This window comes from Bombina bombina, chromosome 4, assembly GCF_027579735.1.
Source record: "Bombina bombina isolate aBomBom1 chromosome 4, aBomBom1.pri, whole genome shotgun sequence".
Taxonomy (NCBI): Eukaryota; Metazoa; Chordata; class Amphibia; order Anura; family Bombinatoridae; genus Bombina; species Bombina bombina.
Genome location: NC_069502.1, coordinates 84,228,678 through 84,247,833, shown reverse-complemented (window position 1 = coordinate 84,247,833; position 19,156 = coordinate 84,228,678). Strand labels below are relative to the sequence as shown.

Genomic DNA, 19,156 nt, shown 5'->3' with positions numbered 1-19,156 from the left:
ATCGAAGGGAAATGGAAAAGGAATAACACAAAGGTGTAGAGGTGCCTGAGGTTTAGTCAAACATAACTGTCTTAATAAAGGGTGGGGTCGTAGACTCCCCATATCCAGAAAGAAAGAAATTTATCAGGTAAGCATAAATTTTGTTTTCTATCCTAAGATATGGAGGAGTCCACAACATCATTGAATTACTAGTGGGAACCAATACCCAAGCTAGAGGACACAGAATGAACAGACAGGGAGAACAAGACAGGCAGACCTAAACAGAAGGCACCACCGCTTGAAGAACCTTTCTCCCAAAACGGGCCTCAGCCGAGGCAAAAGTATCAAATTTGGAAAAAGTATGCAGAGAGGACCACGTTGCAGCCTTGCAAATCTGTTCCACAGAAGCTTAATTTTTGAAAGGCCAAGAAGAGGAGACAGCCCTAGTAGAATGAGCTGTAATTCTCTTAGGAGGCTGCTGTCCAGCAGTTTCATAAGCAAAACGAATCATACTTCTCAACCAGAGGGAAAGAGAAGTAGAAGTAGCCTTCTGAACCTTACACTTTCCTGAGAAACAAACAAACAGGACAGAAGACTGGCGAAATTCCTTAGTCACCTGTAGGTAGAATTTTAGAGAACGCACAACATCCAGGCCTAGATTTAGAGTTTGGCGGTAGCCGTGAAAACCAGCGTTAGAGGCTCCTAACGCTGGTTTTAGGCTACCGCCGGTATTTGGAGTCAGTCAGGAAAGGGTCTAACGCTCACTTTCCAGCCGCGACTTTTCCATACCGCAGATCCCCTTACGTCAATTGCGTATCCTATCTTTTCAATGGGATCTTTCTAACTCCGGTATTTAGAGTCGTGTCTGAAGTGAGCGTTAGAAATCTAAAGACAAAACTCCAGCCGCAGAAAAAAGTCAGTAGTTAAGAGCTTTCTGGGCTAACGCCGGTTCATAAAGCTCTTAACTACTGAGCTCTAAAGTACACTAACACCCAAAAACTACCTATGTACCCCTAAACCGAGGTCCCCCCACATCACCGCCACTCGATTAAATTTTTTTAACCCCTAATCTGCCGACCGCCACCTACGTTATACTTATGTACCCCTAATCTGCTGCCCCTAACACCGCCGACCCCTATATTATATTTATTAACCCCTAATCTGCCGCCCCCGCTATCGCTGACCCCTGCATATTATTATTAACCCCTAATCTGCCGTCTGCACGCCGCCGCCAGCTACATTATAGCTATGTACCCCTAATCTGCTGCCCCTAACACCGCCGACCCCTATATTATATTTATTAACCCCTAATCTGCCCCCTCAACGTCGCCTCCACCTGCCTACACTTATTAACCCCTAATCTGCCCCCCTCAACGTCGCCTCCACCTGCCTACACTTATTAACCCCTAATCTGCCGAGCGGACCGCACCGCTACTATAATAAAGTTATTAACCCCTAATCCGCCTCACTTCCGCCTCAATAACCCTATAATAAATAGTATTAACCCCTAATCTGCCCTCCCTAACATCGCCGACACCTAACTTCAAGTATTAACCCCTAATCTGCCGATCGGAGCTCACCGCTACTCTAATAAATTTTTTAACCCCTAAAGCTAATTTTAACCCTAACCCTAACACCCCTCTAAGTTAAATATAATTTTATTCTAACGAAATAAATTAACTCTTATTAAATAAATTATTCCTATTTAAATCTAAATACTTACCTGTAAAATAAACCCTAATATAGCTACAACATAAATTATAATTATATTATAGCTATTTTAGGATTTATATTTATTTAACAGGTAACTTTGTAACTATTTTAACCAGGTACAATAGCTATTAAATAGTTAAGAACTATTTAATAGCTAAAATAGTTAAAATAATTACAAAATTACCTGTAAAATAAATCCTAACCTAAGTTACAATTAAACCTAACACTACACTATCAATAAATTAATTAAATACAATACCTACAATTATCTACAATTAAACCTAACACTACACTATCAATAAATTAATTAAATACAATTCCTACAAATAAAAATACAATTAAATAAACTAACTAAAGTACAAAAAATAAAAAAGAACTAAGATACAAAAAATAAAAAAATATTTCCAAACATTAGAAAAATATTACAACAATTTTAAACTAATTACACCTACTCTAAGCCCCCTAATAAAATAACAAAGATCCCCAAAATAAAAAAATGCCCTACCCTATTCTAAATTACAAAAGTTCAAAGCTCTTTTACCTTACCAGCCCTGACACATACACAAAACACATACAATACCCCCCCCAACATTACAACCCACCACCCACATACCCCTAATCTAACCCAAACCCCCCTTAAATAAACCTAACACTAAGCCCCTGAAGATCTTCCTACCTTATCTTAACCTCACCGGGTATCACCGATCGGTCCTGGCTCCAAAATCTTCATCCAACCCAAGCAGGGGCTAGACATCCATCATCCGGCGGCTGAAGAGGTCCAGAAGAGGCTCCAAAATCTTCATCCTATCTGGGAAGAAGAGGCGATCCAGACCGGCAACCATCTTGATCCAAGCGGCATCTTCTATCTTCATCCGATGAGGACCGGCTCCATCGTGAAGACCTCCAGCGCGGATCAATCTTCTTCCGACGACGTCCAACTGAAGAATGACGGTTCCTTTAAGGGACGTCATCCAAGAAGGCGTCCCTCGAATTCCGATTGGCTGATAGGATTCTATCAGCCAATCGGAATTAAGGTAGGAAAATTCTGATTGGCTGATGGAATCAGCCAATCAGAATCAAGTTCAATCCGATTGGCTGATCCGATCAGCCAATCAGATTGAGCTTGCATTCTATTGGCTGATCGGAACAGCCAATAGAATGCGAGCTCAATCTGATTGGGTGATCGGATCAGCCAATCGGATTGAACTTGAATCTGATTGGCTGATTCCATCAGCCAATCAGAATTTTCCTACCTTAATTCCGATTGGCTGATAGAATCCTATCAGCCAATCGGAATTTGAGCATAAATTGTGTTTTCTCTTGTAAGGTGTATCCAGTCCACGGATCATCCATTACTTGTGGGATACCAATACCAAAGCTAAAGTAGACGGATGAAGGGAGGGACAAGGCAGGAACTTAAATGGAAGGAACCACTGCCCGTAAAACCTTTCTCCCAAATATAGCCTCTGAAGAAGCAAAAGTATCAAATTTGTAAAATTTTGAAAAAATATGAAGCGAAGACCAAGTCGTCGCCTTGCAAATCTGATCAAAAGAAGCCTCATTTTTAAAGGCCCAAGTGGAAGCCACAGCTCTAGTGGAATGAGCTGTAATCCTTTCAGGAGGCTGCTGTCCAGCAGTCTCATAGGCTAAGCGGATTAATCTTCTTAGTCAAAAAGAAAAAGTTTGCCAAAGCCTTTTGACCTCGCCTCTGTCCAGAGTAGACAACAAACAAAGCAGATGTTTGACGAAAATCTTTAGTAGCTTGTAAGTAAAACTTTAAAGCACGGACCACGTCCAGATTGTGTAACACAAGGATGGAACAACAATCTCTTGATTGATATTCTTGTTAGATACCACCTTAGGTAAGAACCCAGGTTTGGTACGCAGGACTACCTTATCCGTATGAAAAATCAGATAAGGAGAATCACATTGTAAGGCAGATAGCTCAGAGACTCTACGAGCCGAGGAAATAGCTACCAAAAAAGAATTTACCAAGATAAAAGCTTGATATCTATGGAATGAAGAGGTTCAAACGGAACTCCTTGAAGAACCTTAAGAACCAAGTTTAAGCTCCATGGTGGAGCAACAGGTTTAAACACAGGCTTGATTCTAACTAAAGCCTGACAAAATGCCTGAACGTCTGGAACATCTGCCAGACGCTTAACTAGCTGACAATCCTTTTTCCAAACCTTCTTGGAGAAAATATAATATCCTAGCAATCCTGACCTTAGTCCATGAGTAACCCTTGGATTCACACCAATAAAGATATCTACACCATACCTTATGGTAAATTTTCCTGGTGACAGGCTTTCGTGCCTGTCTTAAGGTATCAATAACTGACTCGGAGAAGCCACGCTATGATAAAATCAAGCGTTCAATCTCCAGGCAGTCAGTCTCAGAGAAATTAGATTTGGATGGTTGAAAGGACACTGAAGTAGAAGGTCCTGTTTCAGAGGCAGAGACCATGGTGGAAAGGATGACATGTCCACTAGATCTGCATACCAGGTCCTGCGTGGCCACGCAGGTGCTATCAGAATCACTGATGCTCTCTCCTGCTTGATCTTGGCAATCAGTCGAGGGAGCAGAGGAAACGGTGGAAATTCATAAGCCAGGTTGAAAGACCAGGGCTCTGCTAGAGCATCTATCAGTGTCGCCTTGGGATCCCTGGACCTGGATCCTTAACACGGAAGCTTGGCGTTCTGGCGAGACGCCATGAGATCCAGTTCTGGTTTGCCCCAACAATGAATCAGTTGTGCAAATACCTCCGGATGGAGTTCCCACTCTCCCGGATGAAAAGTCTGACGACTTCGAAAATCCGCCTCCCAGTGCTCTAGACCTGGGATATGGATAGCTGATAGGTGGCAAGAGTGAATCTCTGCCCAGCGAATTATTTTTGAAACTTCTAACATCTCTAGGGAACTTCTCGTTCCTTCTTGATGGTTGATGTAAGCTACAGTCGTGATGTTGTCCGACTGAAATCTGATGTACCTCAGAGTTGCTAACTGAGGCCAAGCCTGAAGAGCCTTGAATATCGCTCTTAGTTCCAGAATATTTAATGTAAGGAGAGACTCCTCCTGAGTCCACGATCCCTGAGCCTTCAGGGAGTTCCAGACTGCACCCCAACCTAGAAGGCTGACATCTGTCGTAACAATTGTCCAATCTGGCCTGCGAAAGGTCATACCTTTGGACAGATGGACCCGAGATAGCCACCAGAGAAGAGAATCCCTGGTCTCTTGGTCCAGATTCAGTTGAGGGGACAAATCTGTGTAATCCCCGTTCCACTGACTGAGCATGCATAGTTGCAGCAGTCTGAGATGTAAGCGTGCAAACGGCACTATGTCCATTGCCGCTACCATTAAGCCAATTACTTCCATACACTGAACCACAGAAGGGCGCGGAATGGAATGAAGAACCCGGCAGGAATTTAGAAGCTTTGATAACCTTTGATAACCTGGACTCCGAAACTCTTGTGAGTGGGAATAGAGAACTCTTTTCCTCGTTCACTTTCCACCAATGCGACCACAGAAATGCCAGTACTACGTCCGTATGAGACTTGGCAATTTGGAAGTTTGACGCCTGTATCAGGATGTCATCTAAATAAGGGGCTACTGCTATGCCCCGCGGCCTTAGGACCGCCATAAGCGACCCTAGAACCTTTGTAAAGATTCTTGGGGCTGTAGCTAATCCCAAGGGAAGAGCTACAACTGGTAATGCCTGTCTTGAAAGGCAAACCTGAGAAACCGATGATGATCTTTGTGTATCGAAATGTGAAGATAAGCATCCTTTAGATCCATTGTAGTCATATATTGACCCTCCTGGATCAGTGGTAGGATGGTACGAATAGTTTCCATCTTGGACGGAACTTTGAGGAATTTGTTTAAGATCTTTAAATCCAAAATTGGTCTGAAGGTTCCCTCTTTTTTGGGAACCACAAACAGGTTTGAGTAAAAACCCTGTCCCTGTTCCTCCTTTGGAACTGGATGGATCACTCCCATAACTAGGAGGTCTCGTACACAGTGTAAGAATGCCTCTCTTTTTATCTGGTGTGCAGATAATTGTGAAAGGTGAAATTTCCCTTTTGGGGGGGAAGCTTTGAAGTCCAGAAGATATCCCTGGGATATAATTTCCAACGCCCAGGGATCCTGAACATCTCTTGCCCACACCTGGGCAAAGAGTGAAAGTCTGCCCCCTACTAGATCCGTTCCCGGATAGGGGGGCCGTTCCTTCATGCTGTCTTAGAGGCAGCAGCAGGCTTTTTTTACCTGCTTACCTTTTTTCCAGGTCAGGTTTGGTCTCCAGACCGTCTTGGATTGAGCAAAAGTTCCCTCTTATTTATTATTAGAGGAAGTTGATACCGCACCTGCCTTGAAGTTTTGAAAGGCACGAAAATTAGACTGTTTGGCCCTAGATTTGGACCTGTTCTGAGGAAGGGCATGACCTTTTCCTCCAGTGATATCAGCAATAATCTCCTTCAACCAGGCCCGAATAGGATCTGCCCCTTGAAGGGAATGTTAAGTAGCTTAGATTTTGAAGTCACGTTAGCTGACCATGATCTAAGCCATAGCGCTCTCCGCGCCTGTATAGCAAAACCAGAATTCTTAGCCGTTAGTTTAGGCAAATGAACAATGGCATCAGAATAAAAGAATTGGCTAGCTTAAGTGCTCTAAGTTTGCCAAGTATGTCATCCAATGGAGTCGCTACCTGTAAAGCCTCTTCCAGAGACTCAAACCAGTACGCCGCAGCAGCAGTAACAGGGGCAATGCATGCAAGGGGCTGTAGGATAAAACCTTGTTGAATAAATATTTTCTTAAGGTAACCTCTAATTTTTTATCCAATGGATCTAAAAAAAAAAAGCACAACTGTCCTTGACAAGGATAGTAGTACGCTTTACTAGAGTAGAAACTGCTCCCTCCACCTTAGGGACTGTCTGCCATAAGTCCCGTGTGGTGGCGTCTATTGGAAACATTTTTCTAAAAATAGGAGGGGAAGAGAACGGCACACCTGGTCTATCCCATTCCTTATTAATAATTTCTGTAAACCTTTTAGGTATTTGGAAAAACATCAGTACACACCGGCACTGCAAAGTATTTATCCAGTCTACACAATTTCTCTGGCACTGCAATGGTATCACAGTCATTCAGAGCAGCTAAAACCTCCCTAAGCAACACGCGGAGGTGTTCAAGCTTAAATTTAAATGTAGAAATATTAGAATCAGGTATCTTTCCTGAGTCATTAACATCACCCACTGACTGAAGCTCTCTTTCCTCAGCTTCTGCATATTGTGAGGCAGTATCAGACATGGTTCTTAAAGCGTCAGTATGCTCTGCATTTTGTCTCACCCCAGAGCTATCTCGCTTACCTCTAAGTTAAGGTAGTCTGGCTAATACCGCTGACAGTGTATTATCCATGACTGCCGCCATGTCTTGTAAAGTAAACGCTATGGGCGCCCTAGATGTACTTGGCGCCATTTGAGCGTGAGTCCCTTAAGCGGGAGACAAAGGGTCTGACACGTGGGGAAAGTTAGTCGGCATAACTTCCCCCTCGTCAGATTCCTCTGGTGATACATTTTTTAAAGACAGAAAATGATCTTTATTGCATAAAATGAAATCAGTACATTTGGTACACATTCTAAGAGGGGGTTCCACTATGGCTTTTAAACATAATAAACAAGGAGTTTCTTCTATGTCAGACATGTTTATACAGAATAGCAATGAGACTAGCAAGCTTGGAAAACACTTTAAATCAAGTTAACAAGCAAATATAAAAAACGGTACTGTGCCTTTAAGAGAAACAAATTGTCAGAATTTGAAAAACAGTGAAAAAATGCAGTAAATCAAACGAAATTTTTACAGTGTGTATAATAGGCTAACAGAGCATTGCACCCACTTGCAAATGGATGATTAACCCCTTAGTTCAAAAAACGGATCAAAAAAACAAAATAGACGTTTTTTAACAGTCACAACCAACTGTCACAGCAAGCTGTGGCCCTACCTTCCCCAATAAACGACTTTGGAAAGCCTTTGGGCCCTTTAGAGATGTCCTATAGCATTCAGAGGGTCTTTGAGGGAAGCTGGATGTCACAGTTTGTAATTTTAACTGCACCAACTGTAACTTTTATACTACAACAGTGGAAATTGTTTCTAGTCAAAATTTAAGCCAGCCATGTGGAAAAAACTAGGCCCCAATAAAGTTTTATCACCAAAGCATATATAAAAACGATTAAACATGCCAGCAAACGTTTTATATTGCAATATCATAAGGGTATTACCCCTGGGAGTAAGCATGATACCAGTCATTATTAAATCACTGTATTCAGGCTTAACTTACATTAATCCGGTATCAGCAGCATTTTCTAGTGTTTTCCATCTCTAGAAAAAATTATAACTGCACATACCTGATAGCAGAATAAACTGCACGCCATTCTCTCGCTGAAGTTACCTCATCTGTGTAATCCCCTCAGACATATGTGAGAACAGCAATGGATCTTAGTTACAACCTGCTAAGATCATAGAAACCTCAGGCAGATTCTTCTTCTATTTACTGCCTGAGATAAAATAGCACAACTCCGGTACTATTTAAAAATAACAAACTTTTGATTGAAGAAAATAAACTAGCTATATTTAACCACTCTCTCCTACAACATCCTAGCTTGTTGAGAGTTGCAAGAGAATGACTGGGTATGACAGTTAGGGGAGGAGCTATATTACAGCTCTGCTGTGGGTGTCCTCTTGCAACTTCCTGTTGAGAATGAGAATATCCAACAAGTAATGGATGATCCGTGGACTGGATACACCTTACAAGAGAAAGAGCTGAATTATTTGGGGCATGCCCCACAAAGGGCCCTGTTCAGGGCTGGTAAGGTAAAAGAGCTTTGAACTTTTGTAATTTAGAATAGGGTAGGGCATTTTTTTATTTTGGGGGTCTTTGTTATTTTATTAGGGGGCTTATAGTAGGTGTAATTAGTTTAGAATTGTTGTAATTTTTTTCTAATGTTTGTAAATATTTTTTTATTTTTTGTAACTTAGTTCTTTTTTATTTTTTGTACTTTAGTTAGTTTATTTCATTGTATTTATTTGTAGGAATTGTATTTAATTTATTTATTGATATTGTAGTGTTAGGTTTAATTGTAGATAATTGTAGGTATTTTATTTAATTAATTTATTGATAGTGTAGTGTTAGGTTTAATTGTAACTTAGGTTAGGATTTATTTTACAGGTAATTTTGTAATTATTTTAACTATTTTAGCTATTAAATAGTTCTTAACTATTTAATAGCTATTGTACCTGGTTAAAATAAATACAAAGTTACCTGTAAAATAAATATAAATCCTAAAATAGCTATAATATAATTATAATTTATATTGTAGCTATATTAGGGTTTATTTTACAGGTAAGTATTTAGCTTTAAATAGGAATAATTTATTTAATAAGAGTTAATTTATTTCATTAGATTTAAATTATATTTAATTTAGGGGGGTGTTAGGGTTAAAGTTAGACTTAGCTTTAGGGGTTAATAAATTTATTATAGTAGCGGTGAGCTCCTGTCGGCAGATTAGGGGTTAATACTTGAAGTTAGGTGTCGGCAATGTTAGGGAGGGCAGATTAGGGGTTAATACTATTTATTATAGGGTTATTGAGGCGGGAGTGAGGCGGATTAGGGGTTAATACATTTATTATAGTAGCGCTCAGGTCCGGTCGGTAGATTAGGGGTTAATAAGTGTAGTTAGGTGGAGGCGACGTTGGGGGCGGCAGATTAGGGGTTAATAAATATAATATAGGGGTCGGCGATGTTAGGGCAGCAGATTAGGGGTACATAGGGATAATGTAGGTGGCGGGGGTGTACAGAGCGGCAGATTAGGGGTTAAAAATAATATGCAGGGGTCAGCGATAGCGGGGCGGCAGATTAGGGGTTAATAAGTGTAAGGTTAGGGGTGTTTAGACTCGGGGTACATGTAAGAGTGTTAGGTGCAGACGTAGGAAGTGTTTCCCCATAGGAAACAATGGGGCTGCGTTAGGAGCTGAACGCAGCTTTTTTGCAGGTGTTAGGTTTTTTTTCAGCTCAAACAGCCCCATTGTTTTCTATGGGGGAATCGTGCACGAGCACGTTTTTGAAGCTGGCCGCGTCCGTAAGCAACTCTGGTATCGAGAGTTGCAGTGGTGGTAAATATGCCTGTACGCTCCCTTTTTGGAGCCTAACGCAGCCATTCTGTGAACTCTCAATACCAGAGGTATTTAAAAGGTGCGGCCAGAAAAAAAGCCAGCGTTAGCTACGCGGGTCGTTACCGACAAAACTCTAAATCTAGGCCTCAAGTTGTGCAACAAATGTTCTTTATGAGAAGAAGGATTGGGACAGAGAGAAGGAGCAACAATTTTCTGATTAATATTTCTATCCGAAACCACTTTACCCCAATTTAGTACGAAGAAACACCTTGGGCGCGATCCGATATAGATCGTAGTTTGCGGCGCAAGCGAGGGAACCCCCGCCGTCCGTAGTTTCAGCTCGCAACTCAAGCTATCCCATAAACGGCGCCGTCAGATGCTAAAGTGCCGTAAGTCTGATAAACCAGCGATGTGCAGAAATCTGCGTAAGTACAAATTTCTGGAGTCGCCAGTGACTTACGGCACTTTAGAAACTGTTGGCGCCTACAAAACCTGACTAAGTTATAAAATTGACAAGGTAGGGAGATCTTCAGGGGGGTAGTGTTAGGTTTATTTAAGGGGGGTTTGGGTTAGAGTAGGGGTATGTGGGTGGTGGGTTGTAATGTTGGGGGGTAGTATTGTGTTTTTTTTTACAGGCAAAAGAGCTGATTTCTTTGGGGCATGCCCCGCAAAAGGCCCTTTTAAGGGCTGGTAAGGTAATAGAGCTGTTAACTTTTTTAATTTAGAATAGGGTAGGGAAATTTTTTTATTTTGGGGGGCTTTATTATTTTATTAGGGAGCTTAGAATAGGTGTAATTAGCTTAAAAATCTTGTAATCTTTTTTATTTTCTGTAATTTAGTGTTTGTTTTTTTGTAATTTAGTTTAGTTTATTTAATTGTATTTTAGTTTAGATATTTGTAGTTTATTTAATTTATTGATAGTGTAGGTGTATTTGTAACTTAGGTTAGGATTTATTTTACAGGTAAATTGGTAATTATTTTAACTAGGTAGCTATTAAATAGTTATTAACTATTTAATAGCTATTGTACCTAGTTAAAATAAATACCAAGTTACCTGTAAAATAAATATAAACACTAAAATAGCTACAATGTAATTATTAATTACATTGTAGCTATCTTAGGGTTTATTTTATAGGTAAGTATTTAGATTTAAATAGGAATATTTTAATTAATAATATTAATATTAATTAGATTTATTTTAATAAGAATTTAGTTAGGGATGTTAGAGTTAGATAGGGTTATTATACTGAGCCACTGAGCTGTTGTTCGTTCCTGGTAGAGCGCTTCTCTTTTTGTATGCAAATTATTATGACCCTGGGGAAGTCTCCCTATGGGTGATGGGGGAAACCAGACGTGGACTCCTTGCCCAGTGTGCTTAAAGGAATGTGGCTGCACCTCACTGACGAGGCCCATAGGAGGCTGAAACGATCGTCTGGGGTTGTCATGTTCCTTGTTCAGAGGAGAATTGCCTGGTATTTCGGGGCTGGACTGACCTTAATTGGCAGGATCGGACTGATATACTTCAGGAAAGTTTTCTTCTGTGAAAAGCACACTGGTCTAAAAGAGGCTGCTTCCGGGTGGTAAATCGCCATAGAACAAGCCACTGAGCTGTTGTTCGTTCCTGGTAGAGCGCTTCTCTTTTTGTATGCAAATTATTATGACCCTGGGGAAGTCTCCCTATGGGTGATGGGGGAAACCAGACGTGGACTCCTTGCCCAGTGTGCTTAAAGGAATGTGGCTGCACCTCACTGACAAGGCCCATAGGAGGCTGAAACGATCGTCTGGGGTTGTCATGTTCCTTGTTCAGAGGAGAATTGCCTGGTATTTCGGGGCTGGACTGACCTTAATTGGCAGGATCGGACTGATATACTTCAGGAAAGTTTTCTTCTGTGAAAAGCACACTGGTCTAAAAGAGGCTGCTTCCGGGTGGTAAATCGCCATAGAACAAGCCACTGAGCTGTTGTTCGTTCCTGGTAGAGCGCTTCTCTTTTTGTATGCAAATTATTATGACCCTGGGGAAGTCTCCCTATGGGTGATGGGGGAAACCAGACGTGGACTCCTTGCCCAGTGTGCTTAAAGGAATGTGGCTGCACCTCACTGACGAGGCCCATAGGAGGCTGAAACGATCGTCTGGGGTTGTCATGTTCCTTGTTCAGAGGAGAATTGCCTGGTATTTCGGGGCTGGACTGACCTTAATTGGCAGGATCGGACTGATATACTTCAGGAAAGTTTTCTTCTGTGAAAAGCACACTGGTCTAAAAGAGGCTGCTTCCGGGTGGTAAATCGCCATAGAACAAGCCACTGAGCTGTTGTTCGTTCCTGGTAGAGCGCTTCTCTTTTTGTATGCAAATTATTATGACCCTGGGGAAGTCTCCCTATGGGTGATGGGGGAAACCAGACGTGGACTCCTTGCCCAGTGTGCTTAAAGGAATGTGGCTGCACCTCACTGACGAGGCCCATAGGAGGCTGAAACGATCGTCTGGGGTTGTCATGTTCCTTGTTCAGAGGAGAATTGCCTGGTATTTCGGGGCTGGACTGACCTTAATTGGCAGGATCGGACTGATATACTTCAGGAAAGTTTTCTTCTGTGAAAAGCACACTGGTCTAAAAGAGGCTGCTTCCGGGTGGTAAATCGCCATAGAACAAGCCACTGAGCTGTTGTTCGTTCCTGGTAGAGCGCTTCTCTTTTTGTATGCAAATTATTATGACCCTGGGGAAGTCTCCCTATGGGTGATGGGGGAAACCAGACGTGGACTCCTTGCCCAGTGTGCTTAAAGGAATGTGGCTGCACCTCACTGACGAGGCCCATAGGAGGCTGAAACGATCGTCTGGGGTTGTCATGTTCCTTGTTCAGAGGAGAATTGCCTGGTATTTCGGGGCTGGACTGACCTTAATTGGCAGGATCGGACTGATATACTTCAGGAAAGTTTTCTTCTGTGAAAAGCACACTGGTCTAAAAGAGGCTGCTTCCGGGTGGTAAATCGCCATAGAACAAGCCACTGAGCTGTTGTTCGTTCCTGGTAGAGCGCTTCTCTTTTTGTATGCAAATTATTATGACCCTGGGGAAGTCTCCCTATGGGTGATGGGGGAAACCAGACGTGGACTCCTTGCCCAGTGTGCTTAAAGGAATGTGGCTGCACCTCACTGACGAGGCCCATAGGAGGCTGAAACGATCGTCTGGGGTTGTCATGTTCCTTGTTCAGAGGAGAATTGCCTGGTATTTCGGGGCTGGACTGACCTTAATTGGCAGGATCGGACTGATATACTTCAGGAAAGTTTTCTTCTGTGAAAAGCACACTGGTCTAAAAGAGGCTGCTTCCGGGTGGTAAATCGCCATAGAACAAGCCACTGAGCTGTTGTTCGTTCCTGGTAGAGCGCTTCTCTTTTTGTATGCAAATATATATATATATATATATATATATATATATATATATGTATATATATATAAAATATAATAACGATATTAACTATATTAACCCTAATATAATTAGGGTTAATATAGTTAATATAGCTGGCGGCGGTGTAGGGGTATTAAATTAGGGGTTAATACATTTAATCTAGCTGGCGGCGGTGTAAGGGGCTCACATTAGGGGGTAGTTTAATATAGCTGGCGGCGGGGTAGGAGCTCACATTAGGGAGTAGGTAATATAGATGGCGGCGGTGTAAGGAGATCACATTAGGGGGTAGGTAATATAGATGGCGGCGGTGTAAGGAGATCACATTAGGGGGTAGGTAATATAGATGGCGGCGGTGTAAGGAGATCACATTAGGGGGTAGGTAATATAGATGGCGGCGGTGTAAGGGGCTCACATTAGGGGGTAGGTAATATAGATGGCGGCGGTGTAAGGGGCTCACATTAGGGGGTAGGTAATATAGATGGCGGCGGTGTAAGGAGATCACATTAGGTGGGTAGGTAATATAGATGGCGGCGGTGTAAGGGGCTCACATTAGAGGGTAGGTAATATAGATGGCGGCGGTGTAAGGGGCTCACATTAGGGGGTATGTAATGTAGCTGGCGACGGTGTAGGGGGATCACATTAGGGAGTGGCGGCGGGGTCAAGGAGCGGCGGTTTAGGGGTTAAATACTTTATTAGGGATTGTGGCAGGGGATCGCGGTTGACAGGTAGATAGACATTGCGCATGCGTTAGGTGTTAGGTTTTATTTAGCAGCTAGTTTAGGGAGTTACGGGGCTCCAATAGACAGCGTAAGGCTTACTACGGCTGCATTTTGTGGCGAGGTGAAAATGGAGTAAGATTTCTCCATTTTCGCCACGTAAGTCCTTACGCTGTATATTGGATACCAAACTGCGCGGGTTTGGTATACCTGTCTATGGCCCAAAAAACTACGGGCGAAGGCAGAAATATACGAGCGTAACTTCTAGGTTACGCCGTTTATAGGATACCAAACCCGCACAAATTTTGGCGCCGCCGGCTTCTGCAGGCGACGCTGCATATCGGATCGAGGCCCTTATCCGCATGAAAGATAAGGTAAGGCGAATCACACTGCAAAGCCGAGAGTTCCGAAACTCTCAGAGCAGAAGAGATAGCAATAAGAAACAAAACCTTCCAAGATAGCAACTTAATATCTATGAAATGCATTGGCTCAAACGGAGCCTGCTGCAAAACTTTAAGAACAAGATTAAGGCTCCATGGAGGAGCAACAGGTTTAAACACAGGCCTGATTCTGACCAGGGCCTGACAAAGAGATTGAAAATCTGGCACATCCGCCAGATGCTTGTGTAAAAAAAAGCAGAAATCTGACCTTTCAGAGAACTGACTGACAACCCTTTCTCCAGACCTTCCTGGAGAAAAGACAAAATATTAGAAATCCTGACCCTACTTCAAGAGTAGCCCTTAAATTCACACCAATAAAGGTATTTACGCCATACCTTATGGTAAATTTTTCGAGTAACAGGCTTGCAAGCCTGGATCATGGTCTCAATGACCAACTTAGAAAATCCACGGTTAGAATAGACAGAACAAAGCGTTCAATCTCCAAGCAGTCAGCTTCAGAGAAACGAGATTTGGATAGAGGAATGGTTCCTCAGAGGCAATCTCCAAGGCGGCCGAGATGACATCTTCACTAGGTCTGCATATCAGATCCTGCGAGGCCATGCAGGATCTATTAGAATTACCTATGCTCTCTCTTGTTTGATATGAGCAAAAGTAGAGCAAACGGAGGAAACAGGTATACTAGACCGAAATCCCAAGGAACCGCCAGAGCATCTATCAGAGCAACCTGAGGATCTCTTGACCTTGAACCATACCTTGGAAGCTTGGTGTTCGGCCGAGACGCCATAAAATCCAACTGCGGAACCCCCCATTTGAGGGTTAACCTGGAGAACAACTCCAGATGGGGAGCCCACTCCCCGGGATGAAATGTCTGTCTGCTTAGGAAATCCGGTTCCCAGTTGTCCACTCCAGGAATGTGAATGGCAGACAACAATTGTGAGCTTCAGACCACTGAATAATCCGAGCCACCTCTTTCATGGATAAGGAACTGTGAGTTCCTCCCTGGTGGTTGATGTAAGCCACTGAGGTGGTGATGTCCGACTGGAACCTGATAAACCGGGCTAAGGACAGTTGAGGCCAAGCCATCACAGCATTGTAAATCACTCTCAACTCCAAGAAGTTTATTGGGAGAGCAGACTCATCCCGAGTCCATAGTCCCTGTGCCTTAAACGGATCCCAGACTGCTTCCCAGCATAGCAGGCTGGCGTTCGTGGTCACAATAACCCAGGAAGGTCTCCAGAAGCATGTGCCCTGAGACAGATGCTCCTGAGCAAGCCACAACGGGAGAGAGTCTCTTGTCGACTGGTCTAGATCTATCCTCTGAGACAGATCAGAATGGTCTCTGTTCCATTGTCTGAGCATGCATAATTGCAGAGCTCTCAAATGGAATAAAGCAAAGGGAATGATGTCCATATCTGGTCTACAGATAATTTTGAGAGGAGTAATCTGCCCCTGGGAAGGAAAGTTTTGAATTCTATTTTGTAACCCTGAGATACTATGTCCACAGCCCAAGGATCTGGGACATCTCGTATTCACGCTTGACAAAACAGGGAAAGTCTGCTGCCCACTTGATCCAATCCCGGATCGGGGGCCAACCCTTCATGCCGATTTAGGGGTAAATTTATCATGGTGCGGACAGACTTGATTCACTATATGCCGCACATCAATAAATGCCGACAGCATACGCTATCGGCAGTTATATATTGCACCAGCAGTTCTTGTGAACTGCTGGTGCAATACTGCCCCCTGCAGATTCGCGGCAAAACAGCCGCTAGCAGGGGGTGTCAATCAACCCGATCCTAAAAAGGAGCAGCGGTCTTAGGACCGCTGCTTCTTAACTTCCGCTTCCGCTGAACTGAAGCGGAGTGGGTCGGAAGCAGCATCTGCTGCTTCATAAATCGACCCCTTAGACTCAGCTGAGAGTTTCTTTGATTGCTTTCCCATATTCCAAGATTAATTGGGCTTTCAAGAAGAGTTGAACTGTTCTTGCTTGGAAGAGGGAGAGGAAGACTTTTGACCTTTTACGAAAGGAACGAAAATTACTTTGACATCCTCTAGGTCTGTTCTTCTTGTCTTGTGGTAGAAAAGACCCTTTTCCACCTGTCATATCAGAAATTATTTCTGCCAGACCAGGTCCAAACAAGGTCTTACCCTTGTAAGGAAGCGCCAGATGCTTGGACTTGGAGGTAACATCAGCTGACCAAGATTTTAGCCACAAAGCCCTGAGGGCTAAGACAGTGAAGCCAGACATCTTAGCTCTCAGTTTAATAACTTGCATGTTAGCATCAGAAATAAAGGAATTGGCTAGTTTGAGAGCCTTAATTCTTTCTTGGATCTCCTCCAATGGAGTCTCTGCTAAAATTGATTCAGACAAGGCAACACACTAATAAGATGCCACCCTTGCTACTGTGGCAATACAAACAGCAGGTTGCCATTGAAGACCTTGATGAACATACATCTTTTTCAAATAAGCCTCCATCATTTTGTCCATGGGATCCTTAAAGGAGCAGCTATCCTCTATCAGGATCGTAGTTCTCTTAGCCAGAGTAGAAATAGCCCCTTCTACTTTAGGCACAGTGCGCCATGAATCTTTAATGCAGTCAGTAACAGGAAAAATCTTTTTAAAGACGGGAGACAGGGGGAAAGGTATTCCTGGCTTCTCCCATTCCTGTGAAATAATCTCCGTCACACGGTCTGGAACAGGAAACACTTCCACAGAGGAAGGAACATCATAGTATTTATTAAGTTTACTAGACTTCTTAGGGTTGACAATGACAGAAGTATCGGAGTCGTCCAAAGCAGCCAATACCTCCTTTAACAGTACATGAAGGCGTTTAAGCTTAAATCTGAACTTTACTTCTTCAGTATCAGATAAAGGAATAATACTGACGTATCCTCCTCATCAGACTTATGAGGGAAGGCAACCTGCGTAGCGGTAGGTGGAACAGAAACCTTACTATCTGAATGTCTAATTTTCCTCTCGCGTTTTCCCAGCATAGGAAAAGCAGATAATGCAGCAGATACCGCAGAAGATACCCATGCAGCAAAATCTGCAGGCAAATAAACTCCTCCAGGAGGCTGAGAGGAACTGCAGGGCACTGTGACGCAATAGAGGCTTGGGACGTTTGAGGAGAAAGCTGTGGCATTGCCTGAACAGACTGAGAGACATTGGGCTCAGAGGGCAACAATTTTTCGTTAAATTAAAGTGTTCTAGCGAAGCATGCAGCACAGAATTGCATAAGAAAAACAATTTGTGCCTCAAGGCATAACAAGCATTTGTCAAAAGACACAGAGACTTGGTCCATGTCCATAATACTAAAAAAAAAAATCCCAAATTGTAGATTTTTTTTTAAATACACTGTCAGTTTAAGAATTTTTAATACCACAGCCGCTTAACTAAATGCAAAAATTCTTTAAAGTAATAAACCATTCAGGCCCCCTACAGCTCAGACAGGCTGAGGTGCCTTACCGTAACACTTGCACACAATTTGGCTGCCAGAAGTCTCTAAAACGATCATATAGTAGATGGACACTGAAGAGACTGAAATGTAATGACGCTGCTCCGCGAATATCTGTCAGCAGAGAGAAGTTGCATGACCGGCAGAGAGGGTAAACTACGCAAGTAAAAGGCGTGTTTTTCCCTCTGCCTACAACACCGAAGCTTAATTTACACAAACGCTCAAGCAGTCTGTCAGCTTTCCTGTTCTAGCTAAGCAAGCAAAGAAAACCAACTGCCAAATTTTAAGTTTATACATAAATGCCTGTATAAAACATAAGCCACACACATACTAAAAGTGTTTCAACAAAATTAGCCCAAAGAGGAAAAACGTCCCAATAAAGGGAAGATTCAAGTGAAGGTAAACTTTGATGAATGGAAGCCCGGTTTTTAAAACTACTATTAAAAACAGGGGCACTTTCATTCATCAAAGTTTAGAAAGCAGCAGTTTTGTTTAAAAATGTACCTTTGTTCTTTTCATAGCCGGAGCAGCTTCCCCCAGCCGGAGATCCTCTCTTCACACGTCATCAATGACTAATCCGGCCTCCTCCAATCACGGCATGGCCTCAAGCAATGACTCCCCTGGGGGGAAAGCCATTAGTCATTGATGACGTTTGAAGAGAGGATCTCCGGGTGGGGGAAGCTGCTCTGGCTGTGAAAAGAACAAAGGTAAGTTTTTAAACAAAACTGTTGCTTTCTAAACTTTGATGAATGTAAGTGCCCCTGTTTTTAATAGTATTATTAAAAAAAAACGGGCTTTCATTCATCAAAGTTTACCTTCCCTTTAACCCCTAGTCTCAACATACATAATGTGCCTGCTCACTGTATAAAGGATTTTAAAAATGTTCCCATCTACTGCATATGACATATTCTTCTAAAGTGCAAGTCTCCAAGACCTAGCAGACAAAAGCAATTACCTGCAGTCTAACTGTTCGGCAGGAAGACAGCTCCAAGGTGTGAATGGACACATACTCCTTACAGAGACCTGTAGAAAAAGAAAGAACAGAGTAACTAACTCTGGCTTTCTGTACCATGGGCAGTACTGTGTTAGGAAACAAAGCAAGAACTACCACACAACTTCCTAACTGCTTAAAAGCCACCACTACTCTACTGACGAGATTGACGTGGACTCAGCTAAACCCAAATCCTTGCTTGCAGGGAAAAGTACCGAAAAAGGAATTCAATTCTTCAGACACCAAACTTCACCTCCTCCATTGACAGAGGCAAAGAGAATGACTGGGGATTATGGGTAGGGGAGTGAAACTTAACAGCTTTTGGCTTGGTGCTCTTTGCCTCC

General features: G+C 42.8%; 1 protein-coding gene across 1 annotated transcript in view; it reads right to left on the bottom strand.

Annotated features, from left to right (window-relative positions):
* HMBOX1 (homeobox containing 1) overlaps positions 1 to 19,156 on the bottom strand; it is a 397,982-nt gene that overhangs the window by 78,587 nt on the left and 300,239 nt on the right. The gene's annotated exons all lie outside the window — the stretch shown is intronic.